At 41.4% G+C, this 17,370-nt stretch overlaps 1 protein-coding gene across 6 annotated transcripts in view; it reads right to left on the bottom strand.

The window, feature by feature from the left end:
* The window catches only part of TBL1XR1 (TBL1X/Y related 1), a 220,624-nt gene that overhangs the window by 192,143 nt on the left and 11,111 nt on the right, over positions 1-17,370 (bottom strand). The gene's annotated exons all lie outside the window — the stretch shown is intronic.

The following is a 17,370-nucleotide window of genomic DNA, read 5'->3' as shown; positions in this document are numbered from 1 at the left end:
TTGATGGGAAGGTAGCAGCATTCTTGCGCCTTCGGCGTTTAGTCATGCCGGCCACATGACCATGGAGACATCTTCAGACAGGACTGGCTCTTCGGCTTTGAAACGGAGATGAGCACAGCCCCCTAGTCAGGAACGACTAACAAATATGTACGAGGGGAACCTTTACCTTTATACACACACACACACATATATAAAATCATCAACTGCACATTTACAACTGTTACATATAAAGTGGGAAACTTTCATCAAGCAACAGTTTAAATCCCACAAAAAAAGGAAGAGAAGAATGCATTAATTGGAGAAAACAAAAACAATGAGAAATTATGCTACATGCAGGGATGATAGCTACAGCTTCTCTTAAAACATATGGAAAGTATTTCAAAATAAACTATGGAATTTATAACTGCTTTTCTGTACAAGAGGATGAGGGATCAGAAACGGAGTTTCAAAAATAAAGTACAATTGATTTTCTATTAGCAAACTATGAATATTTGGATTTATGGTGTATAAAAGGATACTTTTCATATAATGAAGAAACACTTTCCTGCCCAGTAACAACAAATGGATAGACTACATAAACTGATTAAAGATAATAAGGATGGAAGGAATTATATACTGTTTCCCTCGTGGGTACTTAATGTTTCCAAATATCAAACATGGTAATTTTGCAAAACACTTAAGAAAGACCCATTTACTTTGCAGTATTTTTTTGTTTAGAAAAATGAGGTGTTTTTAAGAATGGATTTTATTCCAAGCCTCTAAGTATGAACAATTCAATAAAACATCGTCTACTGAATTACATAACACTATTTCAGGCCAGACATGAACCGACTACATTTTCCAATAATGAAGCTTCTTCACACCTGGAGTTACCAGCGTGGGAGAAACTGACCAAAAAAATTGCACTTGTCTTCAAGACCCAAGTACCCTAGATCAGCGGTCACCAACCAGTGGTCTACTGGTGGTCCGCGAGAAAATTGTGGTGGTCCGCAGAAAAATAATTTGCATTTTTTATATTGCACTAAATACTATTTATCTTTTTTAAAAATTCATGTTGGTGGTCCACGGGATTTAAAATTATGAATTTTGTGGTCCCTGAGGTCCGAAAGGTTGGTGACCCCTGCTCTAGATATTCGTGATACTTGCTAAATTCAGATAGCTTTTGATCCCATATACACAGTTGCTAATTGTGTTTCTGTTTGTTCAAATAAAAGAACAATCTTGTAGGGCAGTGACGCCCAACCTGTTGGACACCAGGGACCTGTTCTGTGGAGAGAGGTTTTTCCGCAGAACGGAGGGGGTGTGGTTTCACATCCTGCCTGCATCTCGCGGATGGGGCTTCGCTTTTTTACGTGGCCCAATGTTGGGGACTCGTTGTAGGGGACTTAGATGGGGACAACACTAAATTCAATCTCAGTCCTGTCTATGAAAGCTGTTTCATTGGACTTTTCAGTATTCAAGATACATGAATTCTCTCCACTAACAACATAGGATGGAGAAAGAAATGAGGAAAAAAGAATGTTCATACAGATATTTCTTAACCTATGTCTGCCCATTTAGCATTTTCCGACATTTTTCCTGAAAAAAGGCATTAACTTCCAGTTTTCAGCAGAAACAGCCCATAGAAAACAATGGGTTAATAGTTCAACTGCAGCAATAATGTTCATAAAATTAGATCAGTTACATAGGTATCCTGCTTTACAACTTTTACAACTGTAATGGGCAGGTTCCATGACAATCATAGGATGAGATGGGGCGTTGGTCTTACCTGAATACCCTTTCTCAGGACGGTGGGACCAGCAGCCAGGAATGGGTTAACTCTGTCTTGTTATTCGATAGGACTAAGTCTGCAAACTGTTAAGCTCTGCCTCTTCCTCTTGCTTCCCAGCTTTGACGATGCTGCAGACTGATGTGCTGAGCTGTGGAGAAAGATTAGATCCCTCGCCAGACCCCAGAACTGGACGGTACACTGGGTGGGGCTGGCTGCTGGTCCCACTGTCCTAAGAAAGGGTGTTCAGGTAAGACCAATGCCCCTTTTCCAGTAAAGGTGGGATCAGCAGCCAGGAATTGGACATACCAAAGCAGTCTGTCCTACTGGGAGGGAGCTGGCCGGTCCGGTGTTCCCTGCTCCCTGTGGACCCTCTAGAGCACCAGCCGGCCAAAGGCCGCCTCCGCCGAGGCGTAAAGGTCGAGTTTATAATGGCGGATAAATGGTGAAGGGGACAACCATGTGGCCCGACAGACCTCCTCTAATGATGCCTGTGTAGCCCAAGCTGCCATGGTGGCTGTGCTCCTGGTTGAGTGTGTGATGATACGTCTAGGGACGGGCAAGGCCTGGGTCTCATAGGCCTTAGTGATACAAGCCCTAATCCATCTCCTCAAGGTCGAGGATGTAACCCTATTCCCTAGGGTGGCTGGTTAGGAGGAGACGAAAAGAGATTCCATCAATCTAATGGGGGAGGTCCTCTTTATATAGATACAGAGAGCCCTCCGTACATCTAAAGTATGCCAAGTACGTTCTAGGCGATGGACCGGTCCAGGGCAGAAATTGGGCAATATCAATTCTTGAGCCCTATGGAACATAGTGTTAATTTTGGGGATAAAGGTAGGGTCCAGGCCAGTGGTGGGCTTCAAATTTTTTTACTACTGGTTCTGTGGGTGTGGCTTGGTTGGTGTGGCTTGGGCATGGCAGTGGAAGAATACTGTAAAATCTCCATTCCCTTCCCACTCCAGGGGAAGGTTACTTCAAAATCCCCATTTCCTCCCGATCAGCTGGGACTCTGGAGGCAGAGAATAGATGGGGGCTGGGCAAGTCAGAGGTGGTATTTGCCAGTTCTCCAAACTACTCAAAATTTCTGCTACCAGTTCTCCAGAAATGGTCAGAACCCGCTGAAACCCACCTCTGGTCCAAGCTTAAGATGACTCTGTTGGAATGGAAGATGCACAGGTCGTTCCTGATCGACAGGGCTGCCAACTCAGAAATTCGCCTGGCCAAGGTTATGGCCACTAGAAAGGATAGGAACCAGAGGCTAGCCTCCCTCAGGGGTTTGAAAGGGCCCCAGGTAAGGGTATTTAATACTTTAGCAAGGTTCCAAGTGTAGTATCAGTGAACTACTGGGGGACAAAGATTGGTGGCACCTCTGAAAAATTGTGTAATCGCCGGGTGGTGGGAAAGGGAGTCCCTGGAACCACAAGTCAAAATGGAGGAAAGGGCTGCCACCTGCCTCCAAAGAATACTTGGCGTCAGCACCTCATCAAGACCATCCTGCAAGAAGTCCAAGACGTGAGCCATGGAAACCTCCATGGGAGCCAGACCCAGTTTTGCGCACCAGCCGCAAAAGGCCTTCCATGTGGCATTGTAGATGCAGTTGGTGGAAGCCCTATGCGAGGCCTAAATAGTTTCGATGACCCTGGAGGGCAACTTGTCCCTCCTCAGCAGGCTCCCCGCATGCGCCAGGCAGTCAGTTGGAACCACTGAGGGTCCGGGTGGACCAATGCCCCCTGGCTGAGGGAGATCCTGTCCTGAGGGATCCTCCAGGGCCGAGCCATCAAAAGGGCAACCAGGTCCACAAACCAGGGTCACCTGGACCAATTTGGCGCCAGCAGCAGAAGCCCTGTCTCCTCCTCCAGCAGCTTCCGGATGACCTTGGGAATCAGCAGAAAAGGGGAAATGGTGTAAAGCAGCCCCTAAGGCCATGGGCTGCACAGGACGTACACTCCCTCTGCCCCCAGTGTTGGGGACCTGGCAAAGAATCTCAGGATTTGGCAGTTGTCCTGGGTGGCAAATAGGTCAACTGTCAGGAGGCCGAAATGGTCCGATAGTTCCCAAAACAGGGCCAGGTGCAGGCACCACTCCGTGTGGTCAACTGAAGCTCAGCTGAGCCAATCCACCTGCAGGTTCGCCATCCCTGATATATGTGCGGCCCTGATGGACCGCAGATGAGTCTCCAGAGGCCCAACTGCTCGGCTTCCTGCATGAGGTGCCGTGAGTGGGTTCCTCCAAGGCAGTTGATGTGCACTTTGGTGGCCATATTGTCTCTCAGCACTAAGGTGTCTCGGTCCTCGGCCATGTCCTTGAAGTCAATGAGGACCAGGTGTATCGCCCGGAGCTCCAACCAATTTATGTTGTGGCTCAGGTCCTCCCGAGTCCACTGGCCCTGGGCTATGTGCAAGTTGAGATAAGCTCCCCAACCGTAGAGGCTGGTGTCATTGTCAGAACTAGGCAATGCGGTTCTCTAAACTCTCGACCCTTGGAGAGAGCATGGGAAGTCCACCATTTGAGGGAGAGGATCACCTCCGGTGGAACCTGGACCCTGGTCTAGGATGTACTCTGGAGTACCCTCTGATATGGTAGGAGGAACCACTGCAGAGGGTGATGCCGATGCACGACACCATCTTTCCCAGGAGTTGAGAGAGCAGAGACAGAGAAACAGATCTCTCTGAGTCCTGACCCTCCTTGCTATGTCCCTCAGTCTGGAAAGACATTCCTGGGAATGTCTGGAAAGACATTCCTGGGAACCAGGAATCCACTGTATTGATGACTGCCCCCAGATGTAGCAGCCAAATAGTTGGGATTAGATGGCTTTTGGCCCAGTTTATGGAAAACCTGTGGTCTTGTAAAACCTGAATGGTGGTATTCAGGCCCTTCCTCGCCAGAGGCTCCGATCTGGATTGTATAAGAATATCGTCTAAGTAGAATTGGATTTTTATCGGTAGCATCCGGAGGTGGCCCGCTAGTGCAGTCATCAGTTTGGTGAACACTCTGGGAGCAGAAGAAAGACCAAACGGCACGGCCTGATATTGATGTTTCCCCACTTAATAGAAGCGGAGAAACTTCCTGTGGGCCAGAAGGATGGGGACATGAAGGTACGCTTCCGTCAGGTCCACTGACGTGAGGAAGTTGTCCTTTCTGACACTCTCCAAGATGGTCTGGAGGGACTGCATCTTGAACCATCGATAAACAATGTGACAGTTCAAAGTCTTGAGATCGAGAATTGCCTTCCATCTCCCCCAAGGACTTCCGTATCACGGACAGCCGGGAATAAAAACCGTCCATGTTGCTCCTCCGGAACCAGCTGGATGGCCTGGATGACTAGAAAATGTTTTATGGCCGATTCCATGAGGAGTCACTTTATCTGATCCCGTGACAGAGGGCAACGGACAAAAAGACTCGGGGGGTGGTGGAGAGGAATTCCAGAGAGAGACCCGATCTGATCATCTCCCTGACCCAAACGTCTGTGGTGGTAGCCTCCCACTGACTGGCAAATAGTGCCAGCTAGCCCCCAATGGGAGGGTTGGACGAGCAATCATTTTGAGCGTCAAAAGGATCGACCCCTCCCACCCTGAAAGGACCGTTTGGGTGGGTACCTCTGCCCTTGATTGCCCTGTCTATCCTATGATCGCCCCTGTCTGGGGGGAAATGGCCAGTGGGAGAGTGGCCCTCCAAATCCGACGTCCGATCCCCAAAAGGAAGAGGGACGAAAATAAGGGACAGGCCGGGACTCCAGCCCACGGGACATGTTCAGCAAAATTTTACGTTTATCCATGGATTCCACTAGAAGAGGATCCAGGGAGTCACCGAACAATTCATCCCCGGAATACGGGGCAGATGTCAACCGCCACTTATGACTGGCATCTGCTTGCCAATGGCGGAGCCAGAGGAGCCGGCAAGATGCTATTGTGGAGCCAATGGATTTGGCTGCAAATCTAGAGGCATTTAATGTAGCGTCCGCCAAAAATTCTAAGGCCGCCACTATCTTATTCAGATCCTGTTGCGACCTAGTGTCTGTGGCATGCAACCAGTCCTGTAACTGTCACAGCCAGAGCAAGGATGCTCTGTTAAAAAACAAAGCAGCAGTGGAAGCCTTAATGGCCCAGGCTGCAGACTGGTGAGCCTTCACTAGCGACTGCTCTGACCTCTTGTCCTCAGGGTGGAGGATTTCCTCAGGCAATCCTATAAAAATACAGGAGTTATTTGTAAAATGTTTATTTTTGTGCATTACGTATGTGTCACATGCTTATCTGGGTGTAAATTACCCTATAATAGATCTGATTTGTCCATAAATATAAGCAAAATCGCTCTATACATTTCACAAAATTGGCAACAGGGCAATGCACATATTTTATTTATTAATTCTTATATACACTCCAAGCTCCAGGCAGTTTATAATGAAATTAAAAAAGAAAAAGAAACAAGTCAATTCACTTCAAGTCTCTGTAGTAAACAACAATAATATGGCAGCCTGTTTATAACAACTCACTAAGCATATAGAAATCATCTGCAAATGCCCAACTAAATAATACAGTTTTTGAAATCTTGCAAGAATGCCTGCAGAAAAAGCACAAAATACAGCATCACTTGGTTTAAGGCAGGGGTGTGAAACTGGAGGCCCACGGGTCGGATGCATCACGCACAGGCCATGCCCACCTCGGCTCCGCAAAGGTAAAAAACATTGTGATATATCACGTGACACAATCAAGTTTGACACCCATGGTTTAAGGCAACGTTCCCCAATCCCCGGGCCACGGCCTGCTCAGAATCGGGCCGCACAAGCAGCGGGCAAGTGTGTCTGCACGCAGTTTCATTTCTGCGAGCAACAAGCACCCATGTGCGAGCTTCATTTGCACACACATAAGCACCTACCATGTACATGAAACCATCCTCTTCCTTCCCCCGCAGCAGTCCACCAAGCCGGAAAGATTGGGGACCACTGCTTTAAGTTATGGTCCACCATAGAAAAAGATGATCTAACAACACAGGGACAGAATCCTAAGCCTTCAGCTCAAACATGTAGCCCATTATCAAGCAAATTCCACTTGGAGAAAACAATCCTTGATGTACCATAAAGCCAAGTTACATGGGATTTTATTAGTCAAAACCAGCACTTTAAACTGGATTCAGAAACTTAATGAGAAGCAGCGAAGCAACATGAATGTATCAGTTATATTACAGTAGCAGAGCTAATACTGCATATATTTCAACTTTATCTGAAACCTATCCTACTACCTCTTGGAGGAAAATGTCATTTTTCAATGGCTTCACAATTTTTGGATATTTTATACCTGTCAGTCAGACATTTTAGAATATGCTCCTAAGGGAGAATAAGCGCTATTTAATTGCTAATGCACACATCGTAATTGCTAGAGCCTCAATTAGTGTTGCACTCTTGTTCAGAAAATATACAAATTAAGTGAAAATGTGCCTTGATTTAAAATCAATTCGCCCTGCAACTATTGTCTAAAATTTTACATGACCCATCTGGGTGGATAAAAATCGTGAATTATTTAAACCAGCAGTTTTTTTATTGTTTTGGGGAAAAAAATCAATCAATTTCTCTTGATCTAGGGTAATCCCTCTACATGCAAATTTACTTTCACAGAAAATAAAAGTCAAGCCATCCACCTCTTGAGGCTAAACATTATGAAGGTCTGCTGAAACGCTAAAATTAATTTTCCATGTACTTTATAAGGGAGAAAGAACACCACTTATCTCAAATGAGACTGATATTGTTGTGCTTCGTTTTGTTTTTGGCTCCCAAATATGACAGTCTGTAAGACACTGAAGCAAGCCAAAACCGCATCACAACCCAGTTACCATGCTGGATAAATCAGAAAGCCAAACAATAACAACAACAACAACAATAACAACAAGAAATTAGTAAGAGCATCATTGATTTCAGAAAGACTTCCAATTGTGTCAAGCATGTCAAGCACTAGAAGCCAGAGAATATCATGTTCTCATGACAGATAATCAGACCAGGAAGCCACAGTCTAAACAAACCATGATAAAAGAGACTCCAATTTGGCAAAGAAGTGTCACAAAACTGTGTACAGGTAGTCCTTGACTTAATCCCATTCAATTAATGACTATCCAAAGTTACAACAGCACGGAAAGAGACGACTCATGACCATTTTTCACACTTACGACCGTTGCAGCATCCACATGGTTAGACAATGAAAATTTGGAATTTGACAACCGGTGTGCATTTATAAAGGTTGCAGTGTCCTGGGGTCATGTGATCACCTTCTGCAATCTTCTGACAAGCCAAATCAATAGGGAATCTAGATTCACTTAACCGCCATGTTACTAACTTAATAACTGCAGTGATTCACTTAACAACTATGGCAAGAAAGGTCGTAAAATGGGGCAAAAGTCACTTAAAAGCTGTCTTGCTTAGCAATGGAAATTCTGGGCTCAATTATGGTCGTACATCGAGGACTATCTGTACTCTCCCTTACTCATTCAACCTATATATACAATATATCCCTGAAGGAAGCTGGATTTGAAGTTTTGTGAAGTTTGAAAACTGGAGGAAGAAACACCAGTAATTTGGACTACGCTAATAACAGGTGAAAATGCAGAGACACTGCAAACTAGAGTAACAAAAGTCAACAAGCACAATCAAAAAAGAAGACTACGATTAAATATATATAAGTCTTCATTTAACATGCACGCATTCAGTGACCATTCAAATTTATGACAAGGCTGAACGAGAATTATGGCCTTATAGTTGCAACATCACAACATCCCCAGAGTTACATGATTCCAATTTCAGCACGCGGTAACCAGCTTGCAACTATGTCATATGCCTGACAGTCATGTGATCATCATTTGTGACTTTCACTGATGACTTCCAACCAGCAAAATCAATGGGGAAGCTGGAAGAAGGTTTTAAATGGTAATCATGTAATTGTGGGACACTGCAGTCATATTAATGGCAGTAACTGCCATTAGTGTGCCTGGTGGCTCAGCAGACTAAGAGCATTGTGATTAACACCAGCTGTCTGCAATTACTGTAAGTTCGAATCTCACCAGGCTCAAGGTTGACTCAGCCTTCCATCCTTTCTAAGGTAGGTAAAATGAGAACCCAGTTTCTGGGGGCAATAAGCTGACTTTGTATAAATATACAAAAGTATGAAGGCTATTGCTTAACGCATTGTAAGCCGCCCTGAGTCTCCGGAGAAGGGCGGCATATAAATCAAATTTAAAAAAAAATAAATAAATAACTGGGGCTGCCAACCTGCTATTGCAAGTCAACAGAGTCACCTGATGTTATACCTTATAACTGGGCCACTTGGTGATCAAGTTCCCATTTCAAACTACTATTAGTAAGCAAGATTTACCTGTGAAGACCATCAAAATCATGACAACAGATGTAGCAACCAGCATTGTAACTGAAAATTGCAGTACAGTTAGTCCTTGACTTACGACCACAATTAAGGCCAACATTTTTTGTGCAAAGCAAGGCAATTAAGTGACTGTTAAGTGAGTTGAAGAGAGATCTTATTGGAAAAGTCACTGATGTTGGGAAAGATTGAAGATAAAATGAGACGTCAGAGGATAAGATAGTGTGTGTCATCAACGCAATGAATATGAATTTTTGGCAAACTCTGGGAGGCATTGGAAGGGTCTGGCATATTATGGTCCATGGCAGGGGTGTCAAACGGGCGGCCCGCAGGCCAGATGCATCACGCGCAGGCCACGCCCACTGCAACTCCGCAAATGGGAAAAACATCGTGAAATGTCACGTGATGGCAATGTGACTTGACGAGTTTGACACCCGTGGTCCATGGGGCCGCAAAGTGGAACACCACTTAGCGACTGAACAACAAGCATCAATACTAACTTTAACACATAATCAAATCAAATTGTTAATCAATATCCACCAAAGGTTATGTGAAAATATGAAAAGTCCGAATACACTATGATTATACCATTTAAGATATCCAGTGTGCTGAAATAGTTAACAGTATTGGTCTTTAGAACAGATAGGCATCCAACTTTATACTTCAGAGAAGATTAACTTGATTATTCACCTCCTGGCCCCATTCAGATTACTTACATATTATTTATTGATAAGGTATATTTTTCCGAATTTTCACAACACACTGAACCATGACCCATGACAACAACTGAGTGAACACATTGCATTAAGTCATTTCTGGCATAACATCTTATCGAGTCAAACTCTTTCAAGCCCATTGAAGTAAGAGTGTTATGATCAGATGAAAATACTGTAGCTTCTCAGAAGTACCAACCATACTTTTAGATTCCTTGAAGAAAGATAGAAGATACTTAAGAAATAGGAAGTCATTTAAAATCAGCTTTAGCATGCATTGCTGAAAATGTCAAATGCAAGTCTCTATCTGCATAATGTAGTTTAAAAAGGCCTGCCACAGAATTTCAGAAACCCCAGGATAATTCAAATAATAAAATTCTAGGTAAGTGAAACAAAACTCTTGAACAAATGATTAAAAGTGAGGGACAGGGGAACCATTATACGTTTCCTTGCCAGCCAGATTTCTACTTCCACCTCCTTTTCCATCATGTATCTTCATTACATGTAATAATTGTACAATTAACACACCTCGACAACTAACCATAACGTTCCCCTCTCCTCGGCATCATCACAAAGTGACCAACAGATCTTCTGCACACTCTTGTCACCTCATCTTCTTTCCATATAGATAGGAAAGTAAAACCATTTTTGCTTTAAAAGGGACCACAAAACTGCTACTTCCGTTAAACATCTTTTACAGCCATGTTCACTCAGCTGCAAAATGGAAGAGGGGGAAAAATAATAACAGATTAAATGCAAAATGTCAAGCCACAGAGCAGTGGAGTATTCTTTTATATGCACAACTTCCTGGAAAGATTTACCTTAGAATATAAATTCACCAAAGATCACAAACTGCAGTTACCAAGCACTGGGTACTGTAAATGTCTATCACATTTTCAAAATAAAAAGGTGCTATTTTCCAACAAGCCCTGCTTTCATAACTCATATAACAAAAAATAAAGTCACAAGAAACAGCCAAATAACACCTATGTTCACACACACACACACACACACACACACACACACACACTCATCACAGCAAAATGTCATAACTTGCTTTGGAAGAGGAAACACATACTTTGGATGTGTAAAGTTCAAGGTACAAAGCCTGGCTTATCCAGTTTTAAAAAAATCTGAAGTAAATTTTGGTTTAGGATCTCGAGGAACCATGATTAATTATTTGAAGTCAACTGCATAAACCAAGGAGAATGCATTATATATAATCAGATTATTGATCTAATTCATCGGTCTGTTCGTAAGTACTTTAGATACAAAGGTATTTTGGAATCTGCAAGTATGCAAATTATTGAAACTAAGATCACCCTTTCCTAGGATTGAAAGGCTAATTTAAGCAGTTAAAGATAAATCCAAATCCGAACTCCACACAAACCTGAAGATCTTGCATAATCTTACTATTTAATTTAGTACTTTCAACACTGATGTGTTTCTACCTTTTCATACAAAATCCTTCCCAATTCTTTCTGAAGAGGGCAGGATCAGTCTGGGACACTGCACGCAGTTCATGTATTCTACTAATAAACAAATTTACGTTTATAAAGTTGTTTATATATAAATAACTTCTAAATACTACAAGCATCTACAAAATCCATTAATACTTGTTCTTGGAATAAAGCAGAATTTTCCCCTTTGGAGAAATGGGTATACCGTGTTTCCCCGAAAATAAGACCCTGTCTTATATGTTTTGAACCCCGAAATAAGCCCCTGGCCTTATTTTCGGGGAGGTCTTATTATTTTAGGGTGCATGGAGGAAACCAGAAGAAATGGCGGGGACCGGCTGTGCATGCGTTTAAATATTTTCAGGGAGGGCTTATTTTCAGGGGGGGCTTATTTTAGTGCATGCGCTCAAAAGCCCGATTGGGCTTATTATCAGGGGATGTCTTATTTTAGGGGAAACAGGGTATATATTTTCATTTTTTTCCCCTTTAATAAGCATTGTACACATATCCCATGTCCACAGAAATTACATGGTTCAGCCTACCAATTTCAGCACTTAATCATTCCCCATTTTGTTCCAACTATTCACATCCCATCATGCTAGGATTAGTTCCTTCCGCATGTCTTATAAAAGTTACATGAGTCAGAAGAATGATGCTTTTTAATATAAACAATGTTTAATAAAACTATTTCCTGGAAAGACGTTTCTATTTAATCCTCATAAACTATCTCTGAAAGTTTATCTCCAGTTTCATTACATGGTTCCAACCCTTAGATCTTCCAAAAATAAATTATAATTAGCAACAGGATGTTGCTGAAATTTATAATGCCACTATAATTAGGGCTGGATACTTTGCACAAAGCAAGGAAGCTTTAGCTGTTACAAAAGGAAGCATCCAAATTCTTTGGGGGGAAAAAGTGGGAGGGAGATATTAAATTGATATTATCCAGGCCACCCAACAGTACTACTAAAAGATTGCTTGATAGTAGTTTAGATTCACTCAAAAAATCTAGCTACGTTACGGAAAATGATCAGGCCCAATTTGGACAATGTGAGTATTTTGCTCAAGAATAAAAATGTTTCAGCTGTATAATCAATACAAACTGCTTTCTACCAGAACTGTCTAAATATATGAAGACCTTTGACAAGCCCAAATTATAAATCTCCCAAAGGGTTCAATGCAGTGGTGAAATCCAAATTTTTTTACTACCGGTTCTGTGGGCGTGGCTTGCTGGGCGTGGCAGGGGAAGGATTAGGGTTGCCAGGTCTGCTTCCAAAAAATAGCGGACAAGCGGGGGGGGGGGTTTAAGTAGTAAAAAAAATAAAAAAAATTACAATTAAATTATATATTTTCTTACAAACATTTTAACACGTATTAAAATAATCACTTCAAAACTTTACTTAAAATTCAAAACATCAAATATATTATAATATGTAAAATATTAAATTACATTTTATTTTGCTGTCGTGTGTATTTTTTATTTGACTGCGCAGCTTTGATCAATTCTTTGTGTTTAAGGAATAATTTCAGTACAATGTTGAGAAATATTAAAAAATATACAAAATTCACTTCGAACTGATGGTACAAGCAGTCAGTTATGTTCATCAGTCCACAAATTTCCCATGACGCTGAAAATTCGTTCAACGTTTGCATTTGATACCGGAATTGATGCACAATACTGGAACAGTTTCAGTAAACTCGGAGCTGGCTCTTTCTTGAAAAAGTATGTCCACTTATCAAGGGATGAATTGCCCTGCAGATGAACATAAACTTCTTCTAAGGCAGAAATTTCATCGAAGAGAGTGTTGGGTGGAAGTTCTTCTTGCCATGGTGATAATAACCAGATGTTCGTCATTTCTTCTAAAGTTGGAGGATTATTGCGATCAATTAGATTGAAACAATTTAGCGTCTCATATACTGAATCGGTGAAATTATACCACTTTTCTAGGTACGCAATGGCTCTTTGATACACATTGATGGCTTCTTTCTTGAACTTTTGCACGGCATTCTCAGGCAAATGTTTTTTACGTAAGGCAAATAAAACTTTCATTCCAAAAAACTGCTCATCCTATTTTTTTTGCAAAGAATCACGCAGCTTACACATGATAATGTGAAGATCACATGCAAGAATTTTCTTGCTTTCCAGCTTCAGTAGGGTGTCTTGCATTATTGACATGAAGAAGTGCGTGAAATATAAATACAATTCTGAAATTGTTGGTTCATCGTCCTTTGCGAGTTCATTTTCCTGATCCGAAATAAGGTTCCAGATAACCTTATGGCACTCATCAGATCCAAGAGAAATAAAATATGATTTTAGAGGTATCCAGTTTAAAAGAAGTCTTTTGACCACTTTAAACAAACTTAACCAACGTGTTGGAACATGGCACAAAACTTCATGGAATTCTGACTCGCAAAACTCAAAAAATGATTTCAACTCTTCTCGTTTCTTCGCAGAATTCAAAAATTTGGCAAAAACCTTCAGCACTACATTTTCGATATCAAAAGATAACTGCTTTAATGCATTTTTTGCGCTGTTGTGTAAAATGTGATTATTGCAATGAGCATCCGATCTTTGTCTCATTCTAACTTATGAAAAAAAAGACAAAACGCGATTCTCCTATCCTTATTCTCTTAGACTGTACAGCTTTAGATTACGTACCATTTCATCATAAAGCTTTTGAATAAAAAAAAAGTCCACTATTTTGTGAAAAAAAATAGTGAACATGTGAAAAAAGTGGACTGTCCACTCAAATAGTGGACACCAGGCAACCCTAGGAAGGATACTGTAAAATCTCCATTCCCACCCCACTCCAGGGGAAGGATATTGCAAAATCTCCATTCCCACCCCACTCTGGGGTCAGCCAGAGGTGGTATTTGCCAGTTCTCTGAACTACTCAAAATTTCCGCTACCGGTTGTCCAGAACCTGTCAGAACCTGCTGAATTTCATCCCCGGTTCAATGAACATTTATCACAATGAACATTTATTTAAATGATTTAAATTGTGATTTAAATCGACCATTTAAATCAAATCCACCCTGACATCTTCCTCTCCCCCTCAAATTTCCCAGCTTATATTTATTTTGAATTTTAAAAATTGTGAGAGGAGATCCAAGGCGGCTAATATTTTCCTTGTATTTAAGATTATTTTCTTTAGTCATTTGCCAATACTCCAGAAGCTAATTCTTCCATTCATTATTCATAGTTTACTATAACCCATTGGATATTGGAATATAATCCCAGTGAATAATAAACTCAATTAGTACACTATGCTAAAATATGCTGTAGTTTGTGTAGCTCAATATACTGGTAGCTCAATATATTATTTGTCAGGTAACAGCATTTTATCTGGGTCTACACAATATATTAAGTAGGTTTTGGGCTTAGTAGCTACGTTCACATAGCATGGATGCTAAACATAACTGCTTTTAACCTAAGTTTATTGTGAGCTGGTGTGCAATTAGAGGACTGAATCTGATGTATTGGATCATCAATTCCACAGAGAACGTATAAAATTTTAGCTGAGTTTATTTGCTCTAGTCACTGATCATTTTTCAGCTGCAATCTGCCATTAGCTAGGGAAAACGAAGCCCACAGAAATTCTAAATAAATACATCTGTTGAGTCTATGAAAAATAATGGAGGATACTGCACACATTTCCCCATAGAGCATACAGTAATTTCTGCTTTTAGATAGATCGTTAAAGAAAGCATTGAAAGCTGACTGTGGTAACAAATAAGTGAAACAGCAGGAAAGACTCATTCTTTGTATTTGGTCCCGTCTTATTCTCACAAAGGAATAATGGCCAACACTGACAAAAGAGGTGAGGTCACCAACAAGTGATAAAAAGAATCTTCTGGAAGAAATAAAAAGAATAAACTAAGCCTCTATCACACAAAAAAGCAGAGGCTGCTATAAACTGATAACTGAAATTCAGAGTAGAAGTTGGAGGCCAAAAATATTTTTTAAAAAGGTGTTGTTTCTATATTATTAATTTAAAGCTAAAATACCAATTACCAATACTCTGAATTATCTTAAAATCATATATTGATTTTATCTGTTTATTAGACTAACATTTTATTAGAACCTAAACAGATACCTTTTCATTCAATTGTACATTCTATTTGATTAATCAAAAATAAACCAGATTTCATGGTTATGTAGGGACATGGGGGCTCAGTGGCTAAGATGCTGAGCTTACCGATCGAAAGGTCGGCAGTTCAGTGGTTCGAATCCTTAATGCCCTGTAACGGAGTGAGCTCCTATTACTTGTCCCAGCTTCTGCCAACCTAGCAATTTGAAAGCATGTAAAAAATGCAAGTAGAAAAATAGGGACCTTTGGTGGGACGGTAACAGCGTTCCGTGCACCTTTGGCATTTAGTCATGCTGGCCACATGACCACGGAGACGTCTTCGGACCGCACTGGCTCTTCGGCTTTGAAACAGAGATGAGCACCGCCCCCGAGAGTCAGGAACAACTAGCACATATGTGCGAGAGGAACCTTTACCTTAAACAGATACCTTTTCATTCAATTGTACATTCTATTTGATTAATCAAAAATAAACCAGGCTTCATGGTTATATGAGGATCTCTATTTTTAATGTTATAAATCTAAAATATTTATTTAGCATTGCAAAAGGTCAACCACAAAAAAAATTACATCCAATTGGATTATCAGGCATATGGAGTATCAAATACACAATTTAACAATATTACAAGCCAATGTTATCAAGAAACAAATGAGTCTGCTGGCTCATGCCAACAGCGCATCGTATCCAGCATTTTGTAACACAGAGTAGCTGGCCAAATAAATCCAGAACCAAGCACAGATAGAAAGATGGTGATGATCCTTTTTTGTTGACTCCTAAAAAGGTATATTTATGGTATGTGCCTGCAATTTCAAAGATATGAACCAGCTATTGTAATTAAGTCATTGATACTCCATTCTCCATAAATTTGCCAATCTCCTCTGAAAATTGGTGGTCATTTTCAAATCTGTTAATAACAGTGCTTTAGTCCACTGTACTACAGGCTCTTTACTTGTAATCATGTTCACTGGCACACAAGTTAAACCAAAATATAAATCTACAGGAAGATCTCAAGGAACAACATGATACATTTTGAATTCAAAGCAAGTACAGGTTGTTCTCAACTCACAACCACAACTCAGACTAGTATTTCTGTCATGAGTCAGTGCAAGTCATCAAATGACTGGGCCCAATTTTCCTACCATTTTTACCACAGTCGTTAAGGGAATCACGCAGTTAAGGCAATCGTGTAAGACAGGGGTGTCAAACTCGTGGCCCACGGGCCGGATGCATCATGCACGGGCCACGCCCACTCCCGGTTTAGCAAAGGGGGGAAAAGTCACGATACATCACGTGACGACGCCCTGGCGTGTAAGGGAATAGGCTCTTAAACTGACTGCTTGTTGAACGCCAACAGGGAAGTCACAAATTGTGATCATGTCACTGCAATACTGCAACCTTCATAAATACAAGCGAGTTGCCAAGTACTTGAATTGCAATCGTATGACAGCAGAGAGCAACAGTCTCAGTCCTTCAAGCTGAACAGGCGAGAACACCCATTCCTGGCTACTGTCTCCACCCACAATGGAGAATGAGTCATCGCTTTTTATGAGGTCACCGTAACTCTGAACCATAGTTGAATGGATAGACTATAGGTAATCCTCGACTTACAACCACAATTGAGCCCAAAATTTATGCTGTTAAGTGAAATATCTGTTAAGTGAGTTTAGCCCCATTTTACGACTTTTCTTGCCACTGTTGTTAAGTCAATCACTGTAATTGTTAAAATTAGTAACAGTTCTTAAGTGAATCTGGCTTCCCTATTGATTTTGCTTGTCAGAAGGTCGCAAAGCTGATCACATGACCCCGGGACATCACAACCATCATAAATATGGGTCAGTTGCCAAGCATCCAAATTTGGATCGTGTGACCATTGGGATGCTCATTGGACCATTGGAACAGCATAAGTGTGAAAAATGGTCATAAATCAGCACCACTGAAACTTTGAACGGTCACTAAATGAACTGTTGTTAAGTCGAGGACTACCT

The sequence above is a fragment of the Pantherophis guttatus genome, chromosome 6, assembly GCF_059756535.1.
Source record: "Pantherophis guttatus breed Tessera chromosome 6, ASM5975653v1, whole genome shotgun sequence".
NCBI lineage: Eukaryota > Metazoa > Chordata > Lepidosauria > Squamata > Colubridae > Pantherophis > Pantherophis guttatus.
Note: the sequence above shows the minus strand (reverse complement) of the source record. Positions and strands in the feature narration are given on the sequence as shown.